The following is a 25,652-nucleotide window of genomic DNA, read 5'->3' as shown; positions in this document are numbered from 1 at the left end:
CTCGCCCTGGAATGGGGTCGAATCGACGTATCCTTGATTTGGAGGATCCCATAAGATCTCTTCCTTTACCTTTATGCACATATTCTGCGGGTTACCCGTCTCAGAAAAAGCCATTCTCCGACAGGGACGCGGTCGCCCTCCAAATGGCCACCAATATCACGTCCACGATACATCTTTACATAGATTCCTTTTACACGTCGTAGTCTCAACGATTTTGCGCGGCTGACATCCTTTATAGGCTTTTTCTTTTCTACGTGCAGGCGCGATCGGGAACCCCAAAGGATGCTCCCTGCCGACGGATTCATGTCTGCCTCACGCGGCAGGTCGTGGTCTCGAGGCGCCGGAAATCGTCGAGGGATGCGCCACACCGCCAAAACCGACGATGTTCAAAGAAGGACAAATGATAGAAGGTCATCATCAGCCGCCACGCATGAGGCGGTCCAGACCCGAGCGCCAATCGAGCCATATCACACAGCGCTCCACGCAAATTCCAAATTCCATCCCGGTCTATTCAGGTCCATCCCGGTCTGTTTCGGGTCCATCCCGGTTGTCTGTTTCGGGTCTATTCCGGTCTATTCGGGTCCATCCCGGTCTGTTCGGGTCCATCTCGACCTGTTCGGGTTCATCCCGATCTATTTCGGGTCCATCCCGGTCTGTTCGAGTCCATCCCGGTCTGTTTTGGGTCCATCCCGGTCTATTTCGGGTCCATCCCGGTTAAAAGTTCCTATTCGGGTCCATCCCGGTCTGTTTCGGGTCTATCCCGGTCTATTCAGGTCCATCCCGGTTAAAAGTTCCTATTCGGGTCCATCCCGGTCTGCTTCAGGTCGATCCTGGTCTATTCGGGTCCATCCCAGTTTAAAATTCCTATTCGAGTCCATCCCGACCTATTCGGGTCCATCCCGGTCTGTTCGGGTCCATCCCGGTTTAAATTCCTGTTCGGGTCCATCCTGGTTTAAATTCCTGTTCGGGTCCATCCCGGTCTGTTCGGGTCCATCACGGTTTAAATTCCTATTCGGCTCCATCCCGGTCTATTCGGGTCCATCCCGGTTTGTTTCGGGTCCATCCCGGTTTAAATTCCTGTTCGGGTCCGTCCCGATTTAAATTCCTGTTTCGGGTTCATCCCGGTTCTAATTCCCGGCACGATATCCCGATGCATCCAAGCAGGGTACGAGCAGCCATGGGGAAAGATATCAGAGCAGTCGCCGGACTCAGAAGAGGGTGCTTCTTATAATCTTTGGCCACATCCTCTAACCGAGCATGCAACCAAAGAGGGGCAAGCTGTCAACACCCCATCTTGGCCCCACCGGCTCCCTACACGAGAATTCCCGGCCAAAGCCCGGGTTGCTATTCATCGCCCGACAATCGGGGGCGAACATGCGGGCACGGGGACATGAATGATAAGAGAATGCAGGGTCCACTAAGTGAGCATGAGAGGGCGATCGGAAGAGTAAGCAGACGACAAGTCCCAAAGCAACAGGAGCTGGCACTGCAGCACTATTCATCACCGAATCACTGAAACACCGAAAGGTGCCTAATATGAGACTCTAAAAATCCCTCTCAGTACCAAAGTGACCAACGACATGTCCGAGCGCCTTCCGGATGCCTTTTCTGACAGGGCTCCTGCGGCTCAATCCACTGACGAGTAAACGGCACCCGAAAACGGGCCTACAGGCACCCAGGGACCACCGGGGTCATGGAACAAGCTTCAGATGACCTTTCGGAAATCCACAGGGTTTCCCGAGGGATGTTTCAGTGGTCACAAACGCCTCCCGGCGAATCTTCGAGGCACATTCATGGAGAACAGAGATCACAGCGATCCCCGAACACCTCGAGACACTCGGGAAACATTGAGAAAGCCCGGGTCGCAAGTCCCTAGGTCTCCCCCGGCTAACGGTCTTCGGTCAGGGACGGCGAGCCAATGATCCCGCACAAGACAAAAGGCTCACCGAGACGGGCACTACGATCCACAAAGGAGCAATTGGAGAACGGGGACACTCAACTCCACTCTGAGTGTCCAAACAGGGCAAAACCGACTCCCGAGGTGCCGAGTCACCCGAACATTCGTTCACATGACGTATGGCGATATTAGGCTCATTCAAATCCTATTCGTTCAACCATTCCAAATCTATTAATTAATCGGACATCGGAGATCGGACGCGCGCTCAATCAAGTCTCGAGCTTTTCCCGGCTTTTCTCTTAGTCAAATGGGACCCACAGCTCAGCCAAGCCAAGCCACCAAGCCACGGCTCAAACCTAAGATCTCGGCTCGATCCCCAAGCCGCGGCTTGGCCGCAATTAGCGCGGCTATTCCCCAAACCCGGCGGCTCCAAAGGGTTTTCCCCTTCCCTCCACCACAAAATTCAAATCCTTCTTACACCCATCACTTCTGTCAGCACCCCATTTTGGCCCACCGGCTTCCCACACGAGAATCCCCAACCGAAGCTCGGGACACTACTCGTGACTCGACGATCAGAGGCAAATAGGCGGACACGGGGTCATGAGCAGCGGGAGAAGAGCACGATCCACTGAGAAAGGCGGAAGAGAGCAGTCAGAAGAACAGACGAACGAGGAATCCCGAAAACGACGGAGCTGGCACTGTGGCACTATTCATCACCGAGCCACCGAAGCACCGAAAGGTGCCCAATATGGGGTTTCAAAAATCCCCCTCAGTGCCAAAGTGACCGACGAGACGTCCGGGCGCATTTTCGGGGCACCCTGCTTAATCCGGGACACCCCGACCCCCCACGGACGCCTTCTCTGACAGAGCTCTCGGGGTTCGCTCCACTGACAAGCAAACGGCCCCTCAAAGCGGGCCTACAGGCACCCATGGACCATCAAAGTCGGGGAACAAGCTTCAGGTGACCTTTCGAAACCCGACTCGGCTTCCCGAGGGACGTTTCAGTGGTCATGAACGTCCCCTGACGAGCCTTCGGGGCACGTCCACGAAGAACAGAGGTCACAATGGTCCCCGAGCACCTCACAACGAGCCCCGAACACCTCAAGACATTCAGGGAACATTGGGAAAATCCCGGTCACAAGTCCTTAGGCCTTCCCGGGCCAACGGTCCCCGGCCGAGGGCGACGGGCCAACGATCCCTCACGGGGCAAAAGGATCGCCAAAATGAGTTTTAGGATGCACAAAGAGCAATCGGGGACCGGAGGATGCTAAACTCCGCCCCGAACGTCCAAACAGGGCGAAACCGACTCTCGAGGCACCGAGTCGCCCGAACGTTCGTCCACACGACGCATGGCGATATTAGGCTCGTTCAAATCCTCGTCATTCAAGCATCCCAAATCTTCAAATTAATTGGACATCGGAGGTCGGATGCGAGCTCAATCAAGTTTCAAGCATTTTCCGGCTTTTCTCTCAATCGAACGGGACCCACAGCTCAGCCAAGCCAAGCCGCCAAGCCGCGGCTCAACCCCAAGCCACGGCTCAACCCTTCAAGGTCGGCTCAGCCGCAATTAGCCGCGGCTCAACCCCATGGCCGGCGGCTCCAAGCACTCCCCACCACACAATTCAAATTTCCCTCACTTCTTTCACTTCCTCTTACACATCCATCACACCCATCACCTTGCCTTTGCTTTCCCCACACTCTACATGACACTTTCCCTCCCCTAATCCTTTGATATTTTCGGCAGCCCTAGTTTAAGGCCCTAAGCCGTGATTTACTTTCCCTAATTGCCTCGTTAGAGCCCCCTATAAAGCCCCATTCATCATTAACCTTAATCACTTCTTCATTCTCACTCTCTCTCAAGCCAATCTCTCTCAAGAATCCTCTCAAACTCCAGCCCACTCCCACAGCTCGTGCGACCCCTTGCCAAGGCCAAAACCGGCCGAAACCGCGGGTAAACCACCCGGTATTCCGGTAACCACCCGAACCCGACTTAAGCCAAAAATCACCAAAGTCCCTAGCCCACATATTTTCCACCCCCTAAGTCCATTTCCGGGCTTAGATTTTCGATTTGAAGCTTCCTACATCACGTTCCAGCCGTGAAGAGAGTCGGGTCCAGAGACCCCTTAGCCGTGCGCACCGGATCTCATCCACGTGCCATTTTCTCCCACGACTTCGGCGAGTCGTGCCATCACGTTCAAAGGGTTCCTCACCACCCTCACCCTCCCCCGTGAAGAGGTGGTCACGGTCCGAGGGCCGATCAACCGTGCACAACCATCGTTCACCCATTTCTCTCTTACCGGGTTTCTCTCATTTTACTGAGTTTTCTCTCACATTTTCGGGTTTGTTCAGGCCTTGGCACGCTCGGGTCTGCCCATGGTCATCTAGATCCGTCTCTTAGGAGTTCAACGAGCCCGACCTTGCACCGTGCCGTGACCGGAGCGAGCGTGCCGACTCCGTTTCACCCGACTTGCCGCGACTGTCTTCCACCTGGGTCACCCACCCGTAGCTTCAAGCCGAGTCTAGCGACTCCCACGGCCACGTCCCCGACTCTTCTCCTCATACACCGAGGCTAGGTAACATTTCTTTACAACTTAAAGGAGGGAGGATCTTTGATATTCGTCCACATGAAGCGTTAATATTGGTTTAAAGAAGTCGGATGTATGAAAGCTTGCACTTTCCTTCCGGATCTATGTTTCCCATGCACTTCCATGCATCGTGCGTCCATTATGCCCCTATACATGACCATGCCGTGTCTATATGATGTTCAAGCTCGTGTGCCATGACGGGAAATGGCTCGGATCCGGATGGAAGAGGTTCCCTTGGCCACGGGTTGAGCCACGGGACTCACGGTCGAGTCTCTAGGGAGAGACCCGTGAGCTCCCTTGGCCCACCCGAGGCTAGGTTGGTCTCCTCCTTCCCGAAAAGGGTTGGTTCCCGTGTTTTTTATCGTTAGTCATAGCTAACGCGATAGCATGACGGGAAAAGGGTTGAATCGGGGCCGGAGAAGTCTTCTCGACTCGCGCGAGCAATGGAAGTTCACGGCCTTCCTTGGAGGAATAGGGCCGAGAGCTTCCTTGGACCACACGAGTCCGGGAGGCTTTCTTCCGCCTCGAGACGGGTCGGTTATTTCCATTTAAATCTCTTGATTCAAGCACTTTGTGTGATTCCATACAATTATGGTTGTGGCGGTATCGGGATGGCTAGAACATGTGTTATTATCGTGATTAACGTATTGTGTATGCAAGAAACGGTCCGGAACGGCGCGGGAGATCGCTCAAAAATTCGAGACGAGTCAAGGGTCACTCGGCTCCTTCCTTCGGGAAGTGGCCGAGAGTCCCCCGACTCCTCCCGAATTTAAGCCGACCTCCCTAGTCGTTTCGGATCACTCCTTGGAATTGGATATCTTAATGTTCGGGTCTTGTTGTTAGCTATGTGGTAGATACGTGATTGACGCGTTGGTTTTGGATGATTACCCACCGAATCCGATGCCCATAATGTCGGGCCACCACCACCGAATAATTTCACAAACGGGAAAACGAGGCGCGTTATTCGGTTAATTAAGTTATTCAGACTAAATAATTGGGTAAATTGGTTATTAATTTGTAAACGCATCGATAGTTCATGGAACGACGGAAATGCCCTTTTCCTTTAAAAACCCACAATTTCAAAACACCGAAACGTGCAACATGAATAGAACCGACATCTAGCGAACACTCGCGTGCTACGACTCGAGTCCGGGCCCGATTTGAGGCGGCTCGAGTTGAGACACGCGAGTCTTCCTTAGACTCCTTCGTGTCGCACGATCTTCAATTTACATACGAACATCACAATTTTATCGTTCAAGGGCATAACCGTCATTCCGTGATTCACCGATACCCTAGGCGCTAGAGAGTCGGAAACACCTCGATCTATGGATGAAAATGGGCTACCCGTTCGGGTGCGAGTCTCATTCGCACGACCCATTCCGTCCACTTTCGGTGTTTCTATCTCCCTATCGTAGATTCGTTGGGGAGTATTTTATTTCAGTTACAAAACACAAAGAACCGGACTAATCATACATCCGGCCTAATCAAACACTAGGTAGTGGATAGGCAGAATGATAGATTCCAATCTAGAGTCAAAACACGAGTTTGGCTAATTCGGTGGAACCGCAGTGACACTTAACTGAATAAGAGTCATAAAACAAACACACACATGTAATTGGCTTAGAACCTTATCCTAGCCCGCCCTCTATGTTTGCCTTGGTTAGATGCATTGTTTGCCAATCAAGCTTGGGTAATAACTGATTAAGTCACGTACATTCGACTTAATACACCACTTGTCTGTATTCACCGACAATTGTCAGTTGTTGTCTGTATTGTGTCAGTTTTATCGATTTTCTTCTGTTTTGTCTTTGCATATGATGATTTATCGCGATTCGGGCCCGAGCCCATAGGTTACGTGTTACACGGGGTCCAATGCCCCAAACCACCGAACACGAGGTCCAACGCCTCCTAATTCACCGAGCGCGTGAAACCCGATTGCGGAATGGGATCTAGCCTCGATTCACCGTTACACTCCGAACATGGCCTATGTGGAAGGCAATTTGGATTGGGCGTGTGAAACGGATCTAGATATCACCCGGGAGCTTGATCGGCCCAACGGTTACAGTGGGAATCAACCGATTCTCCTGCAAACCTTGGATCGATCGGACCCGACCCCCGACTCCTTGAGCCCGCATTGCCTTAATTCATTTATCGGTTATTCAAAATACACGGTGAGCCGGAGCGGAATAGTGGCCCAATGCAAACCGATCGGGATCCATTTACTTATTCGGTTATACTTTGTAATTGTTCGAGAGAACATTGTGAGGATTCTATTTGTACGTTCATTCATCTCCTTGTAAGGATCCCCGATCGGTGAGCGAGAGGTCCGAGTGTTGGATCGGTTAAGTTGGTCTATCGCCACCAAAGGGTGAGTAAGCTTGGATACTCATGGTTTCGGTTCACGCAGGGAATCAACCATCACGGTTCGATGAATTGTAACGCTAAGATAGTGAACCGACTCCTCGATGCACAAGCCTACTCATCTTTATGACTCTTGGCCCAACTTGATCAATTCATCGAATTTACGGTGTCAAAACAGGCGAGTTGAACGCAACTCTAAATCACGCGGTAAATAAACAAAAATGGCAAGCCTAGCAAGCTAGAGTACCGAAATGGCGTGCGGGATATAGGCCCGCATGCAATAGAACCCCCGAATTCGGAATTTCCGGTTCCGTACGATCATTGCCTTAGCATTTAGGTGTACCCCGTACCCCTAGACCCGGGCGACTCAACGGCCCTCGACCTACGGGTCGTAAACAGTAAGTGGCGACTCCTTCTCACGCGTGTCCGTCGTGCACCCCCACGGGAAGGTGGATACTCCCAAGCCGCGTTTGCTTAGGCGCGCGCATGCGTGCCCCGACGAGATTAAATTCAGGTATGCACAGCTTGGCGACTCCACTGGGGATCTTAGAGGGTTCGGGCTCGATTCCATTTGTTTGCTTGCATGTTTATTTACCGCTTTCCGTACATTTATTTTCAAGCACATTTATTTCACGCATGTATTACATATCGTGCTAGCTTCTTAAGGACCTTGTCCGACATCCCACGGGCTCCAATATAGGAAGCTAGGTTAGTCAGAGGTTCCGAGTAAGGGAACGGATCGAGTCGGCTATGCCACCGAACCGGCCCCCAAAGATCCTCGCTCGATTTCAAGGAATTCACACCCTTGAGTCGGGAGCCCCCATCCCTAGTTAGCGGTTCTCCCAGTAGCACCGAAAACAATGCATACACAGGGACCGTCATGCTGGACCAACTTTTACCTCCATGCCGTCAACCGACCCAAAAGTCGAGTCCTTGAGTCAGCCCGTAGTTTTTTTTAGGACGGGCATTTTGTTGTTTTTAAGAGCGATGTATACTGTAAAGAACACAACTATAGTTTATCTTTCCGCACTGCATACATTCTTTTCGAAAAAAATTAGGACATTGCATTGATTTGATTCTAAAAACGTTAAGCCGGCATCTCCTCCATCTAGGTAAGGATGGACCGCCCGGCTCCCGGTCTCAGACTCGAAGCAATCACGCCACCAAGGCAGGACATCATGCGCATCTGGAGGACTCTCCGACCAGTAGACCACGCATTCATCCGGGGCATCATCGGGGACGTGGTTATGCTCACCGAGACCCCGGTAGACTGGATCTTCTTGAGGACCGCCGCCGAATTTTGGGATCCCGAGCACGCAATATTCCACTTCCAAGGGACGGAGCTAGCACCTACGATCGAGGAATACACGGCACTCATCCAGAGGCCTACGCCCACGACCCACGGCATCTTCGTGCCGACTCCATTCACCACCGTCCAGGGTCAGCTCTCCACTCTTCTCCGCATACCCGCTCAAGACTTCCACGAGGAGCTTCATCAAAGGTGGGATCAAGGCATCCGGATTGCATGGCTCTCCGATTGGACGCTCCTCCGCGCAATGACGCCTACAACGGTTTCCTATCAGTGCGATGCCTGCCATGGATTCCTACTCTTAATCTTTGGCACTCTCCTGTTTCCGTACTCGCCTAACCTCATTGACGGGGCTATAGCCCAAGTCGTCCTCCAAGCGGTAGGAGGCCATAGTTACGTGGAGGCTTTACTAGCCGAGACCGTCCGGTCTCTTGACTATGTTAGGGAGGTTCGGCGCGGCAGGATGAGGGGATCCCCGCACTTGCTTCAGATTTGGCTTCTTGCGCACATCCGCCCCTTTTACTCATCACATCCGTTTTCCTTCATCTCCGACGAGCGTTCGTTGATCGAACGCCTTGCACCAGTCATCCCACTGCCCGAGCACAGCTTCTCGGAATGGAGACGGTTTTGGCGTGAGTTGACGCCCGCACGGTTCTTATGGGTCGCCCGATGGAGTCCCGGCGGCCCCATGATCACGGGATGTCCCGGAATTGTGGGAGTTCCCCTTCTCAGCCACTTGGGGAGCACCCTCATATTTCCCGGCCGGGTAATCAGACAGCTCGGCGACCTACAGGACATTCCGGTCGACGCAGACCACCTACCTTTCCGCATCCAGTGGGTCGACTCTACATCCACGGCCCCCGATAGATTCCTACAGATTCGGGAGATTCGCCGCCAACGGGACATTAGCACCATACAACGCCTGTACTTCCCCGAGCACCCTACCGACGAGGAGCGAGCGTTCTCCGCCACCTCAGCATACGTGGCCCGGTTCTACCCGCAAGGATCGACACCACCACAACGGTCCCAGGCCGCCCCGACTCTTCGCGCTACATCTACCCTTGCTCCTGAAGCCGAAAGCTCCATCCAAGCGGCCATGCATGCGGAACTTCGGGCCGTTAGGGAGGAGCGAGATAGGCTTAGGTCGCGGAGAGGTCGCGGACTACAGGGAGGTTCAGACAGAGCTGACTCGAGCACCCGCCCGAGTCGCACATCTAGATCGGGAGATGGCCCGCTTGAGCGCGCAGTTAGATCGAGTGCACAAGAGGGCGCGCAACATCGCCCACCCCTAGGATTAGCGGGCGCGCCCATTTTTTTTTAGCCCTCGCTCGGACCTACGCTGCTTTCAGGCGGCCACCGAGCGCAAAGGGATGCCGGCTTTACGTTTATGTTCCTTTCTTTTCCGTCGTATGTTCTATTTTGTAAAACTATGAAACTTGAAGCTAATCAGTGTAATGACATTAGCATTTTGAAAACTCATGCATCTCATACATCCTGTCATTTTACTTATTCCGTACTTACCATTTCAGACGTCGACGTTTGCCCTTACACGTTCTTGGAATCTAGGTGATCACAACTGGCGTTGCACCGCTACCCGACTCGTCAGCGTCTCAGGATGGCGGAAGGAGATCACGTCGATGTTTCCGAAGAAGTCAACCCTTCGGTCCCGACCCTCTCTCAACCACCGCAGACACACGCTCTGCCACCTCTTACTCCTGCAGGCGTACTCCCGGCATATTCCGGCGCCCTTCCGACGCATCTCCCGCCCCCGGCACCTTCAGGGGCACCCCTGCCACCAGCCTCACCAACTTCCACCGCCACTAATGACCAAGCCCGCATCGCGGCCCTCGAGGGCACGGTCAACCAAATGGCCACTAACATGGCGGAGCTGCTCGCCTTGCTCAGAGGACCTAACCGGGCCTCCTCGAGCTCCACACCTCCGCCGGGACCGGGGCCAACAATCGATCCAACTCCGTGGGCCCCACCGAACCAAGCCTCGGAGAACGTTGAGGCTCCCGCACCACCAACACTGCATACGTCCACGGTCCACCCCTTCACCAGTCAAATTCCGCCACCACCGGCCCCCACGGCCGTCCCTCTTCCACCGGCTACCTTCCTATCCTCGGAGCACACCCTGTCAGCACCTCCGCCCGTTTCCATACCGGCTCCGGCTGTGGCCTACACGGTACCTCAGCCGATGGTTTTCCCGACACCCACCGCACCTGCTCCGACTCACCCTAAAGCCACGGAGCTCCCCCCCTTTCCGTCTCTACAGCCTCACGCCGACCTCTCCTACCAGGCACTACCTCCCATAAACACCGCCTTCCACGAATCGGGCACACCGACCCATGCGGTCCAATTCGCCTCACCGACGCACTTCTTCCCCGAGGCCGACACCGAACAGGAGCGTAGGCTGAAGCGAATGGAGGAAACAATACGGGCCCTGCAAGCGAACGATGTTCATCCCGACGCCCGCTATGGCGACTGTAGCCTATTCCCGGGCATGCGTCTGCCCCCGAAGTTCAAGGTTCCAGAGTTCAAGACCTATGAAGGCACGACGGATCCGCGCCACCACCTCCGCCATTACCGAGGGAAGATGCTGCAGTATTGGGAATACGAGGAATTTGTCATCCACTCCTTCCAGGATAGCCTGTAAGGATCGGCCCTCGATTAGTTCATGTCGCTGAAGGCCGAAGACATCCCAACATGGGAGGACCTCTCTCGAAAATTCACCGACCAGTACCGGTATTGCGCAGAAACGCCTCCCACCCTATTGGAGCTAAGCACGAAAGAAATGGCGCGGGGCCAAAAGTTTGAGGAGTATGCTGCCAAGTGGCGGGCCCAAGCAGCAAAGTACATCCCTCCGATCAGCGAGGCGCAACAGATCCAATTGTTCCACTCCACGCTGAGAGGAGTGTACTATTCACACTTGTTAGCACACACTTCGTCGCTTTCCGACCTCATCGAGGCCTGGAAAAAGCTGGATTTGGGCATCAAGCTCGGAAGGATGGAGGACCCCACCAGCAAAGGAGAAGAGTTGTCGAAGAAGGTCCCCGCGACATCATCGTCCTCAAGCGGGAGAAGGGGAAAGGAAGTTACGGTGAATACCGTCAACACGACCCAACAGGTCCCTCAGCAATATTCGATGAACTACACGGCGGCGCCTCCCACGGCCCCCTCTTACGCCCCGCAGGCGCCTCAATATCGGCCTCAAGCCTCTACCCAACCAATCTACTATTCCGCACTACCGCCTCCACCCCCATCTGCGGTGCCGTCGCCTGTCGTCCACCATTATGCCCCTACTCCGTCCCAAGCCCCTCAATACCAACCCCCTGTTCCTAGGGCTTCTCAGCCGACACAAAGAGTCCCGCCCCCGCAAAGTCAACAAGGCGGTGCAGCACAATCGCGACCCCGCCGACAATACCCGGCCCTGCCGGTCCCGCTTTCCCACACCTACCAGCAAATTCGCGATAAGATCGGGACAATAGCGCCCGGTCCGAGCTTCGATCCAACCATTCAAGATCAAAGCAAGCAGTGCGAATACCATCGGGGTGCACTAGGGCATACCCTGGACACTTGTTGGAGATTGAGGGAAAGGATCCAGGAGATGATTGATGCGAAGGAGCTCGTATTCAATGCTGTTAGGCCTCCGAACGTACAGGCCAATCCTCTCCCCGACCATGGATCGGCTCCGGGGCCTTCCATCAACATGATCACCGTGTGCACGTCAAGCGAGGGTAAAGGCGAACAAGATGGGCCTTCCCCCATTGTGATTGAATATGTACCGGCAGAAGTCGCAGTCGGGTTCGCTGGGGTAGACGCACCTCATACCCCGCTTGTCATAGACGTTCTCGCCCGGGAAACATACTCGAACGATAAGGTCCCCTGGACCTATAAGGGAAGTGTCGGGAGCCTAGAGCGGCAATTCGGTGTCATGGGCATAACCCGCTCAGGGCGGCTGTACGAGAACCCGACGACTACCGACAAAGGGAAGGCGCCCGTTGCCGAAGAGGAGACGAGGCCTAGGACCCTGCCTCCTCCGTCCAAAAAGGTAACTGAAGAGGAGGCCGAAGCCTTCATGAAAGTCATCAAAGCGAGCGAGTATAAGGTGGTGGAGCAGATGGCCAAATCTCCGGCCCACATCTCGTTGCTCGCCCTCCTGCTCAACTCGGAACCTCACAGGGAAGCCCTCATACGGGTTCTGACGGCTAAGCAAGTCCCCAAAGGGACGCCCCCGGACCGGATAGAGGAAACCATCAACTCCATTTTCTCCAGTACCATCTCATTCTCGGACGATGAGCTCCCCTCTGAAGGATGCGTGCACTTCCGGGCACTGCACATCGTCTGCAAGTGCAATAACCATATCATCGGCCGAGTCATGATCGATAACAGCTCCGCGCTCAACGTATGCCCGGTGACCACTTTGAAGCAGATGAATGTGGATCTCAACCGCATCCGTCCTAGCAAAACAGCGGTCCGGGCCTTCGATGGTTCGAGGAGAGAGGTGAACGGTGCAATCGACCTCCTCATAGATATCGGCCCATGCTCCTTCAGCGTCACATTCCAAGTGTTGGATATCCCGAACGCCTTCAGCCTACTCCTCGGGAGGCCTTGGATCCACTTAGCCAGCGCCATTCTGTCCTCGTTACATCAAAAGGTGAAATTCATCGTCGAGGAGAAGATCATCACAGTCAAAGGGGAGGAGGATTACGCCATCTACAAGGAGACGGTAGTTCCTTACATCAGCGTCGGAGACGACGAAAACTTGCCCTTCCACTCCTTCAAGACCATCTCCGTTATTCGAGATTACGGAGAGGTCGGGCCATCCCGCGCCGACCGCATGATAGGGAAGGTCCTTCTACGCCACAACTACATTCCCGGCACCGGCCTTGGGGCGCGAGGACAAGGAATCAATCGCCCCATTGAAGTTGAAGTGTACAAGCACAGGAGGGGACTTGGCTTTCGCCCTTCCTACCATGAAATTATTGAGGCCCGCCGGGGCAACCATCTTCATCGCCTCGCCACGCGCTATGGTAGGCTCAACAGGGGCATTCCGGTCCCCCCGCTATCACATTTCTTCCCCAGGCCTCCACTCATCATCGGGAGCACCTCTGACGGCCCTTCCTCGGACTTCGACAACACGACCGACGCCTTGCCAACCGTGTATGCCGTCACCGAGGAGATTCCTTCAGGGGTTCACATCCGCCCGGCGCAGGAAGACGAGGAGCTTAACAACTGGACCTCAGTCCTGCGCTATTCGGCTGTGATCGCTGATGTGTAAGACTTATCTATGTATGAGATGTGTCCCGCGTGTCGGCGTAGCTGTAGGCCACACGACGGAAGAGGAAACTCTGTTATGGCTTCATGATCCATACAATCAATGAATTCCCTATATGCATTTTTTGAATCCTTATCTATTCCACTCTCTCTTCCTTGCTCTTTTGTTCATGTCTTTCTAAATTTTTCTAAGACGATTCTTTCAATTCTCCAGGCTCCACTCGAATCCAAATCTTCGACGCGTTGATTCGAACCCATCCGAAGAATGTCTTGGAGAGCCCGGACCCATATACTTCGGGGAAGGGCTCGACGAAGACAGTCTGGTGCCTGAGATAGAAGAGAGTTTGCGCCGCCTCGAGGATCGCCAACTCACCTCGCTCGAGCCGACAAAAGAGATCAACGTGGGTACTCAAGAGGAGCCCCGCATCCTAAAGATCGGTACAGGTCTCGATCCAACACAACGGGTCCGAATGATCGATTTCCTGACCAGGTATCAAGAAGTTTTTGCTTGGTCCTACGCCGACATGCCGGGGCTAGACCCGTCAATAGTAAAGCACTTCCTCCCACTGGACACCGAGAAGTTCCCGCCCAAACGGCAACAATTGCGACGGCAACGGGCAAGCCTCCTTCTCCGCATCAAGGAGGAGGTTGTCAAGCAGATCAACGCGGGCTTCCTCGAGGTCTGCAATTATTCTGAATGGGTTGCAAATATCGTGCCGGTGGAGAAGAAAGATGGAAGGGTTCGAGTCTGCGTCGACTATCGAGATCTCAATAAGGCCAGCCCCAAGGACAATTTTCCCTTGCCCCACATCGACATACTAGTCGATAACACGGCGCGCCACGCCCAGTTTTCCTTCATGGACGGCTTCTCCGGATACAACCAAATTCGGATGGCCGAGGAAGACAAGATCAAGACGACGTTCACTACCATGTGGGGAACCTTTTGTTACCGCGTCATGCCTTTTGGCCTCAAGAACGCTGGAGCAACTTACCAGAGGGCCATGGTCACGTTATTCCAAGACATGATGCATAAGGAAGTCGAGGTCTACGTCGACGACATGATTGCCAAGTCCAAAGAAGGAGAGGACCACCTCGTTAATCTGAAGCGTCTCTTCGATCGTTTAAAGGAGTACAACTTCGGCTTAATCCGGCGAAATGCACGTTCGGCGCTCGATTGGGGAAATTACTAGGATTCATGGTCAGCGAGCGCGGCATCGAAGTAGATCACGATAAAGTCAAGGCGATCAAGGAGCTTCCTCCGCCATCTTCGGTCCGCGAAGTACGAGGCTTCTTGGGGCGGCTGAATTACATCGCACGATTCATTGCAAACCTGACAGACAAATGCCAACCACTCTTTCACTTGCTCCACAAGAACGCGGCGATTGAATGGGACGAAGAATGTCAGAAGGCCTTCGACACCATCAAGGCGTACCTGGTCCAACCGCCGGTATTGGTCCCGCCTACACCGGGCCGTCCCCTCGTACTTTACCTAACTATACGCCGCCAATCATTAGGATGCTTGCTGGGGCAGGAGGAAGAGTCCACACACACGGAGCGCGCGATCTACTATCTGAGCAAAAAGTTCACCGATGGTGAGTCCAATTATCCGGAAATCAAGAAGATGTGTTGTGCTTTGGTGTGGGTCATCAAAGGCTCCGACAATACACGCTCTATCACACGGTCCGCTTGCTATCAAAGGCAGACCCCCTGAAGTATCTACTCGACAGCCCCTCCTCCACGCGGAACCTCGCCAAATGGCGTTGTCAATTAACAGAATACGATATCGAGTACGTGTCCCGCACATCGGTCAAGGGGCAAGCGATCGCGGATCATTTGGCAGAATTCCCAATTGAAGAGCACACACCGATTAATCCCGACTTCCCGGATGAAGGGATTCTCCAAGTAGACGACGAGGGAGAGAAATCGGGGTGGAAGATGTACTTCGACGGCGCCGTCAATTCTACGGGATCAGGTATTGGCGCAGTGCTAATATCCCCGGACGGACACTATTACCCGGTAGCGGCAAAGATCGGTTTCCCGTGCACCAATAATGTGGCTGAGTACGAAGCATGTATTCTCGGCCTACAAGCGGCGATTGATTTCAAGGTAAAAGAGCTCGAAGTGTTCGGTGATACGAAGACATCAAGAACCTTCTATGAACTGGTCAATACCCCCCATTCGCCGACCGCCGCGATCGGAAGACTCTCAGGCGCCTCGCGATACATTACTTTTTGAGCGGCGAGATACTCTACCGCCGCTCCTTCGACTCCACACTCCTCCGGTGCATCGATGAACACGAGTCGCGACGTCTCATGGAGGAAGTGCATGGGGGAAACTGTGGACCCCATATGAACGGTCTCATGCTCGCTAAGAAGATCATGCGCCTGGGTTATTATTGGTCCACCATGGAGACTGATTGTGTGAAGCATGTCAGGCATTGTCACCGATGTCAGGTTTATGCCGATCAGATCAAAGCGCCGCCAACGAACTGCGCCCCATGACGGCACCATGGCCTTTTTCAATGTGGGGGATGGATGTGATTGGCCCGATCAACCCCAAAGCGTCTAACGGACATATGTTCATTTTGGTGGCGATCGACTACTTCACCAAGTGGATCGAAGCCGTCACTCTTGCGTCAGTCACCGCGAAAGCCGTGGCCCGTTTTCTCAGACGCAACGTCATTGCCCAGTACGGGGTCCCTGCGACAATCATCACAGACAACGCCAAGAACCTAAACAACAAGGTCATCGACGAGCTCTGTGCACAATTCAAGATCCGACACCGCAACTCCACCCCGTACCGTCCCCAAATGAACGATGCGGTGGAAGCGGCGAATAAGAACATCAAAAAGACATCGAAAAAAGACGGTGAATACAAGGATTGGCACGAGATGCTCCCCTATGCACTCTTGGCGTACCGTACATCCATACGGACCTCGACCGGGGCAACCCCGTACTCACTAGTCTACGGCATGGAGGCTGTCCTCCCAATTGAAGTGGAGATCCCTTCCACGAGGATTCTCGCCAAGGTCGAACTGGAAGAGGCAGAATGGGCGAAGCAGCGATACGAACAGTTGAATTTCATCGACGAAAAGAGGCTGAAAGCACTATGCCACGGACAGTGCTACCAACAAAGAATGGCTCGAGCCTTCAACACAAGAGTCCGCCACCGCGATTTCAACCCCAGCGACCTCGTGTTGAGGAAAGTCCTTCACGTCATGTCGGACTCTCGAGGGAAGTTCTCGTACAAATACGACGGCCCCTTCGTCGTCAAAGAGGTTTTCTCCGGTGGAGCAGTCGTTTTGAGCGACATGGACGGCACTGAAAACGCCCTTCCCGTCAACGCCGACGCCATTAAGAAGTATTATCCGTGAGCATTCGTATATTCTTTATTCTTCGGGCTCCGTGCCCCTTTCATTGTAAGACATTTCCATTTCCGTGGACGAGCTTCAATTCCCACAATCTGTCTAATACTAAGCTTTCTTGAGAGAAAAAATAAATTTTCCCGCTAGGTCGAAAACCTCTTCGAGGCGGCCTAGGCAAAAGCTAGGGAACGAGTGGCGCGACTTAAAATCCCGCAAAGGGGGGGTCGCGGCAAAAGGTGAGCATTCGTGCGGGAAAAATCAAATAAAATGCCCCGCTAGGCTATTGCGCATCCCGCGGCCTAGGCAAAGTTAGGGGACAATGTCGGCTTGACCACGAAAGAAAAGCGACACTTTTCCTGTGAAGCTACACCGAGTAGTGGTTCGGCACTCTCTGACGCAAACAAACTCTCTTCGACTCTCCAGGCTCGAGACCCGCTTCGAAATAGGGTCGAACCAGCGTATCCTTGACTTGGAGGATCCCATAAGATCCCTCCTTTTACCTTTGCGCACATACTCCACGGGCTATCCGTTTCAAAAAAAAAAAAAAAAGAAGCCATTCTTCGATAGGGACACAACCACCCTGCAATGGTCACCGATATCAAATCCCCGACACGTCTTTACATAGATTCCTCTTACATATACCCCGTTTCGCCGATTTAGTGCAACTGACATCCTTTGTAGGTTTCCCTGCCCCCATGCATAGGTGCGATTGGGAATTCCAAGGGGGATCTCTTTCTGGACGAATGCACGATTGGCTTGCGCGACAGATCGGGGTTTCGAACCAAACGGAGGGCATGACAAAGAATCCTCTTGGCTCTAGCTCGAGGGAATGACAAATAACAAGCTCGACTCGGGGCGGGACAATTTGCCTCTGCCAATACCCCCGACACACCACCTAACGCAGATCCCCGCCTCTGCTCCCCCTTTGCACATTGTCAACTTACCGTTTTCCACGGGTTTCGGCCTAGTAACTTTACTGCTTTCCACGGGCTTCGGCCTAGTAACTTTACTGCTTTCCACGGGCTTCGGCCTAGTAACTTTATTACTTTCCGGACTCCGCGTCCATGGACTTCGCGTCCATTTTACCGTTTTCCACGGGTTTCGGCCTAGTAACTTTACTGCTTTCCACGGGCTTTGGCCTAGTAACTTTATTGCTTTCCGGACTCCGCGTCCACTTTATCGTTTTCCACGGGCTTCGGCCTAGTAACTTTACTGCTTTCCACAGGCTTCAGCCTAGTAACTTTACTGCTTTCCACGGGCTTCGGCCTAGTAACTTTATTGCTTTTCGGACTCCGCGTCCATGGACTTCGCGTCCACTTTACCGTTTTCCACGGGCTTTGGCCTAGTAACTTTACTGCTTTCCACGGGCTTCGGCCTAGTAATTTTATTGCTTTCCGGACTCCGTATCCATGGACTTCGCTTCCACTTTACCGTTTTCCACGGGCTTCGGCCTAGTAACTTTACCGTTTTCCACGGGCTTCGACCTAGTAACTTTACTGCTTTTCACGAGCTTCGGCCTAGTAACTTTATTGATTTCCGGACTTCGCGTCCACTTTACCGTTTTCCACGGGTTTCGGCCTAGTAACTTTACTGCTTTCCACGGGCTTTGGCCTAGTAACTTTACTGCTTTCCACGGGCTTCGGCCTAGTAATTTTATTGCTTTCCGGACTCCGTATCCATGGACTTCGCTTCCACTTTACCGTTTTCCACGGGCTTCGGCCTAGTAACTTTACCGTTTTCCACGGGCTTCGACCTAGTAACTTTACTGCTTTTCACGAGCTTCGGCCTAGTAACTTTATTGATTTCCGGACTTCGCGTCCACTTTACCGTTTTCCACGGGTTTCGGCCTAGTAACTTTACTGCTTTCCACGGGCTTCTGCCTAGTAACTTTATTGTTCCGGACTTCGCGTCCACTTTACAGCTTTCTAAAGGCTTCGGCCTAGTAACTTTACTGCTTTCAAGACTTCACGTCCACATTTACTGCTTTTCGGAATTTGCGTCCATTTTACTGCTTTTTGCAGGCTTTGGCCCTTCACCTACCACTTCACATTCCCTAAACTTCGCTCACGCTACTATCTCATGACAGGGGGGAGCTACCGCGGAGAACGACGATAGAAGCGGCCGCCGGGACCAAAAAGGGTGCCTCTCATGGTCTTTGGCTACATTCTCTAACCGAGCATGCAACCAAAGAGGGACAAGCTGTCGGCACCCCATTTTGGCCCACCTGCTTCCCACACGAGAATCCCCAACCGAAACTCGGGACACTATTCGTGACTCGGCGATCAGAGGCAAATAGGCAGACACGGGGTCATGAGCAGCGGGAGAAGAGCACGATCCACTGAGAAAGGCGGAAGATAGCAGTTAGAAGAACAGACGAACGAGGAATCCCGAAAACGACGGAGCTGGCACTGTGGCACTATTCATCACCGAGCCACCGAAGCACCGAAAGGTGCCCAATATGGGGTTTCAAAAATACCCCTCAGTGCCAAAGTCACCGACGAGACGTCCAGGCGCATTTCCGGGGCACCCTGCTTAAGCCGGGACACCCCGACCCCCCACGGACGCCTTTTCTGACAGAGCTCCCGGGGTTCGTGATGCGATTCCCGCCAAGAATGACGAGACCCGACAACTAAAGGAACCCAAGATCGTTCCACGATCAGATTTGATTGACGAACCCTCGACCCGTTGTTTACGACAAAACAAGAACCTTGGTATAACTGACCTCAACCCGTTGTTTAATGCGAAACAAGAACCTCGGTATATAGGAAGACGCCACAAACGGTAATGGAAAACCGCTTGATAAGTCGATGAAGACGCCACAAACGGTGGTGGAAAGCCGTTTGATAAGTCGATGATGAACGCCACGGAAACTTCGGATAAGTTCGATTAGTTCTTCAAGAACCAAAGAGAATACTCTCACAATTTTCTGAATGTTCCTTGTATTAAAAATTGACTAAGATGAATATATATAGACATAAAGTAATCCTAATCTGGTCATATCTCCTCCTATAGATAAGGAAATTAAAACCAAGAATATCGATAGAGATATGACATAATCTATAAAGATATAAAATCTAAATACCCCTAGAATATCTCTATGAGATTTAAACTTCAAACAAATCTGATGTTATCTTCTGTTGATCATCAACTATTCTAGAAGCTTCCTCAAACACTTGCTGAATTTAGCCTTGTCCAGAATCTTCTATAACTTGAATCAAATTGATGGATTTTTGTTGATCACGTGATTCATGTCCAATGGGCCTCCACGAATTTGTTTGAGCCCGAACCTCTTGAAACAGGCCGTTGAGTTCATCTTTAAACTTCTTTGCTCGTGCTCGCGTAATCGGTCCAATTGGAACTTGAACTGGATCCCTTGAAGTCGTGCTACGATTTGCATCATTTCCCTCCTCTTGAAAAGGATTTGTCCTCAAATCATCACCTACATCAAAAGGAAGCAAATCAGAAACATTAAAAGTAGCACTTACATTGTACTCACCAGGTAAGTCTAGTTTATAAGCATTGTCATTGATGCGCTCCAGGACTTGAAAAGGTCCATCTCCTCTTGGAAGCAGTTTGGAACGTCTTTGCGCCGGAAATCTCTCTTTCCTCATATGCAACCAAACCCAATCTCCGGATTCAAAAATCAGCTTATGACGGCCCTTGTTGGCGTGTTTTGTATACTGCTCCGTTTTTCGCTCAATGTTGAGTCTTGTTTTCTCATGAATCTGCTTGACAAATTCAGCTTTCTTTTTGCCATCTAAATTAACATGCTCAGTCAAAGGTAAATGAGATAAATCCAATGGAGTTAAAGGATTAAATCCATAAACAACTTCAAATGGTGAAAATTTAGTAGCGGAATGAACAGATCTGTTATAAGCAAACTCAACATGTGGTAAACACTCTTCCCATGTTTTAATTTTTTTTTTATGATTGCCCTCAACAAAGTAGACAAAGTTCTATTTACTACTTCTGTTTGACCATCAGTTTGTGGGTGACAAGTAGTAGAAAATAACAGCTTAGTACCTAACTTACACCACAAAGTCTTCCAAAAATAGCTCAAGAACTTAGCATCTCTATCCGAAACAATTGTTCTAGGCATGCCATGTAACCTCACAATCTCCCTAAAGAACAAATCAGCAACATGCGAGGCATCATCCGTTTTGTGACATGGAATAAAGTGTGCCATCTTAGAAAATCTATCCACAACCACAAAAATTGAATCTCTCCCACGTTTAGTCCTAGGTAATCCTAACACAAAGTCCATTGAAATATCAATCCAAGGCTCACTAGGAATTGGTAAAGGAGTATACAAACCGTTAGGCTGCACTCTGGATTTAGCTTGCCTACATGTAATGCATCTACCACAAATTCTCTCAACATCTCTTTTCATATGTGGCCAATAGAAGTGTTCTTGCAAAATAGCTAAAGTCTTTGCTACTCCAAAATGTCCCATTAATCCCCCACCATGTGATTCCTGCACTAATAACTCTCTCAAGGAACAATTTGGCTCGCATAACTTATTCTCTCGAAACAGAAAGTCATCATGCCTAAAGAACTTACCACAAGGAATTTTCTCACAAGCTCGATATTCCTCACAAAATTCATGGTCATCAGCATATAAATTTTTAATGTACTCAAAACCAAGCAATTTTGCATCAAGTGTAGAGAGTAATGCATACCTGCGAGAAAGTGCGTCGGCGACCACATTCTCCTTACCTTGCTTATACCGAATGACGTATGGAAACGTCTCAATGAACTCCACCCATCGGGCATGTCTTTTGTTTAGTTTGTGTTGGCCCTTCAAGTGTTTCAAGGACTCATGATCGGTGTGTATCACGAACTCCTTAGGCCATAGGTAGTGCTGCCACGTCTCTAAAGCTCGAACCAATGCATACAACTCTTTATCATAAGTTGGATAGTTTAAGGCTGCACCGCTTAGTTTTTCGCTGAAGTAAGCAATTGGTCGTCCTTCCTGCATGAGAACTGCACCTATACCAACACCTGAAGCATCACATTCAATCTCAAAAGTTTTAGAAAAGTTAGGTAAAGATAATAAAGGAGCGTTGGTCAGCTTCTCTTTGATTAGCTGAAACGCCTTCTCTTATTCTTCTCCCCATCTAAATCCAACGTTTTTCTTGATCACTTCAGTAAGTGATGCTGCTATGCTACTAAAGTCCTTCACGAACCGCCGATAGAAACTAGCAAGTCCATGAAAACTACGAACATTACTTACACTTGTGGGACTAGGCCACTCTTGGATTGCACGTACCTTCTCCTCATCAACCTGTATACCTTGTGCACTAACAACAAATCCCAAAAAAACAAGCTTATCGGTGCAAAAAGTACACTTCTTCATATTAGCAAATAACTTTTCCTTCCTAAGCACATCTAAGACAGATTTCAAATGTACCTTATGATCATCTAAGTTTTTGCTGTAAACTAGTATATCATCAAAGTAGACAACCACAAATCTACCTATAAATGCACGCAAAACATGATTCATAAGTCTCATAAAAGTGCTTGGAGCATTAGTCAAACCAAAAGGCATAACTAACCATTCGTACAAACCGTATTTTGTTTTAAAGGCAGTTTTCCATTCATCTCCTTCTTTCATTCTAATCTGATGATAACCACTCTTTAAATCAATTTTAGAAAATACACAAGAACTATGTAACTCATCTAACATATCATCTAAGCGAGGAATAGGTTGACGATACTTTACCGTTATGTTGTTGATTGCTCGGCAATCAACGCACATTCTCCACGTCCCATCCTTCTTAGGTACAAGTATTACTGGAACAGCGCATGGGCTCAAGCTCTCCCTCACGTACCCTTTCTCTAACAACTCCTTTACCTGCCGTTGAAGCTCCTTTGTCTCATCAGGATTGCTCCTATAGGCTGGTCGGTTTGGAATTGTCGCACCGGGAACAAAATCAATTTGATGTTCAATCCCTCGGATTGGAGGTAAGCCATGTGGTGTTTCCTCGGGAAAGACATCCTCATACTCCTGCAAAAGAGAAACAACAGAACTAGGAAGAGAGATATCAAGTTCGTTAGTATTGAAAAATGCCTCTTTGTACAAAAGTACAATCATCGGCTGATTTAAAAACATTGCTTGCCTAATTTCTCCCATGTTTGCATAAAAATTCTTTTGTTTTCTCTCTGATTTTCTCTCAATGGCCGAATTTTGATTTTCTTTTTCTCTCTCATTTTTCTCGGCCTCTCTCTGATTTTCACTCTTTTTCTTCTGTTCACTCTCTTTCTTTTGATCACTCTCTTTTTGCAATCTCACTTGATCCTCATATACTTGCTGCGGAGTCAATGGTACAAGAGTGATTGATCGCTGATTAAGTACAAAGGAGTATTTGTTCGTAAAGCCATCATGCTTCACTCGTCTATCAAATTGCCATGGACGCCCTAGCAACAAGTGTCCTGCTTGCATCGGTACTACATCACACAACACTTCATCTTCGTATTTACCGATTCGAAATGCAACTAACACCTGCTTGTTCACCCTTATCTCACCACTATCATTCAACCATTGCAGCTTGTACGGCCTAGGGTGCTTCACCATGGGCAGTCTTAATTTTTCCACCATTGTTGCGCTTGCGACATTAGTACAACTACCACCATCAATAATCACACTACATACCTTGTCTTTGATGTAGCACCTAATGTGAAAGATGTTCTCCCGCTGCACTTCTTCAACTCCTTTTGTTTGCAAGCTTAATGCTCTCCTTGCCACCAATGTCAATGCATCTGGAGCTAAATATTCCTCTTCGGGAACGTCCTCCAATGGGGGCATGTCATCGGTGTCGGAATCTTTAGTGTCGGTCACAATGTCACCATTGTCTCGCATCACCATGACCCGCTTGTTTGGGCATTGACTTGCTATGTGTCCCCTGCCTTGGCATTTAAAACACTTAATGTCACGATTCCTGGAGGTAGAAATGTCGGTTTTACCTTGAGGAACATGGCTGGTTGCTTCTCGCTTTTGCTCGGTTTTCAACATCGACGTGGATTGCTTCTCATCTTTCTTCCACTGATTCGGTTTCCAAGTGGATGTGCTTGGACTTTGGCTTGCACGTGTATTGCCTCTCCTCTTGAACTGGTTCTCAATCTTGATGGCCATGTGCACCATATCCTCCAACTCCACATAATGTTGTAATTCCACGGCATTTCGAATTTCTCGGTTCAATCCAGCCAACAATCTTGCCATAGTAGCCTCTCGATCCTCCTCTATGTTAGCTCTAATCATGGCCACTTCCATCTCCTTAAAATATTCCTCTACACTCCGGTTACCTTGCCTAAGACTTTGTAACTTATTATACAGCTCCCGGTAGTAATAACTAGGAACAAATCGCTTCCTCATCACCCTTTTCATTTCCTCCCACGTATCTATAGGTGGCTCTCTATTTCTTCGCCTATTTATCATCAATTGATCCCACCAAACAATTGCATAATCCGAGAATTCAATTGCTGCCAATTTGACTTTCTTCAGCTCGGAATAACTATAACAATCAAATACAAACTCCACCTTTTTCTCCCACTCAAGGTTTGCTTCGGGATCACTCTTTCCTTGGAACGATGGGATTTTCATCTTAATACTACCCAAGTTATAATCTTCCCGATTCCTATCTTCTCTAAACCGCCCTCCATGTCTCCTATTACTAACAACCGAATCTCGATCATCTTCATCAAAACCAGCCCCATAAATCTCTTCATCTTCAACCCTCACTTCCCTCGGTTGAACTCTTTCCCTCCTACGTGCATTAGGAGCGTTTCGTGGCTGCTCCACACGTTTATTCTCTATCAGATCTATCCGTTCATGAACCTGCTCAAACTCCAACCGCATCACACGCCTCATCTCACTCATCATGGCCTCTATAAGTATTTTTGAATCAGCCAATTCCGTTGCACCTTCGGGAATACTCTTAGCACTATTGTGAGACATGATTGCTGCAAAATAAAGTTAGAAAGAATGGACCTCACAATTCGCTCCCTTACGTGTTTACACTCAAGAATGTGAATCACTCTACACTCGTGTTTTCACTCAACAAAATATGTGGCTTTTAACCCTCTAATATTCTCACCGCTCTTGCCTTTTACCACTCAACAATTCTCTTTCAGTTCCTTTGGAACTAAACAAACAACTCCAAATTTTCCAGCAACAATTCACCAAGAACTCATCAAGGAAAATTAATGATCAAAGGAAATTTCAGGAAGAAAAGAAGCAAGAGAAAGGGCAACTACTATGAAGGATTAAATAAACCAGAATGTCATATGAAATTATGGGATCAGAATCAATGCAGATTACAAAGAACGAGAAATAACAACTTTAGAATGGTCTGATGTAAAAAATTTGGATCAAATTGACAACGATGTCTTCTTTCTTTTCTTTCGATCTTTTTTTTTTCTCAGCTTTGTATTTTTTTTTTGGCCGATTTTTTTTTTCAGCTCTTTTTTTCAGCTTTGTATATTTTTTTTTTCAGCCGAAATTTTTTTTTTCAGCCCTTTTTTTTTCTACTAATAATCCACAAAGAACAATTTCGATGAAGCGAAACTCAGCAAATTGAAACAAAAAAGGATAGGATAAACCCGATTTGAAGCCTTTAGCTCTGATACCAAATGATGCGATTCCCGCCAAGAATGACGAGACCCGACAACTAAAGGAACCCAAGATCGTTCCACGATCAGATTTGATTGACGAACCCTCGACCCGTTGTTTACGACAAAAACAAGAACTTTGGTATAACTGACCTCAACCCGTTGTTTAATGCGAAACAAGAACCTCGGTATATAGGAAGACGCCACAAACGGTAATGGAAAACCGCTTGATAAGTCGATGAAGACGCCACA

At 50.1% G+C, this 25,652-nt stretch overlaps 1 pseudogene; it reads right to left on the bottom strand.

The window, feature by feature from the left end:
- The window catches only part of LOC116212156, a 30,173-nt pseudogene extending 5,714 nt beyond the window's left edge, over positions 1 to 24,459 (bottom strand).
- Between the last annotated feature and the right edge of the window lie 1,193 nt (positions 24,460 to 25,652).

The sequence above is a fragment of the Punica granatum genome, chromosome 6 (genome assembly GCF_007655135.1).
Source record: "Punica granatum isolate Tunisia-2019 chromosome 6, ASM765513v2, whole genome shotgun sequence".
Classification (NCBI taxonomy): Eukaryota; Viridiplantae; Streptophyta; class Magnoliopsida; order Myrtales; family Lythraceae; genus Punica; species Punica granatum.
This window is presented reverse-complemented; position numbering and strand designations above follow the sequence as displayed.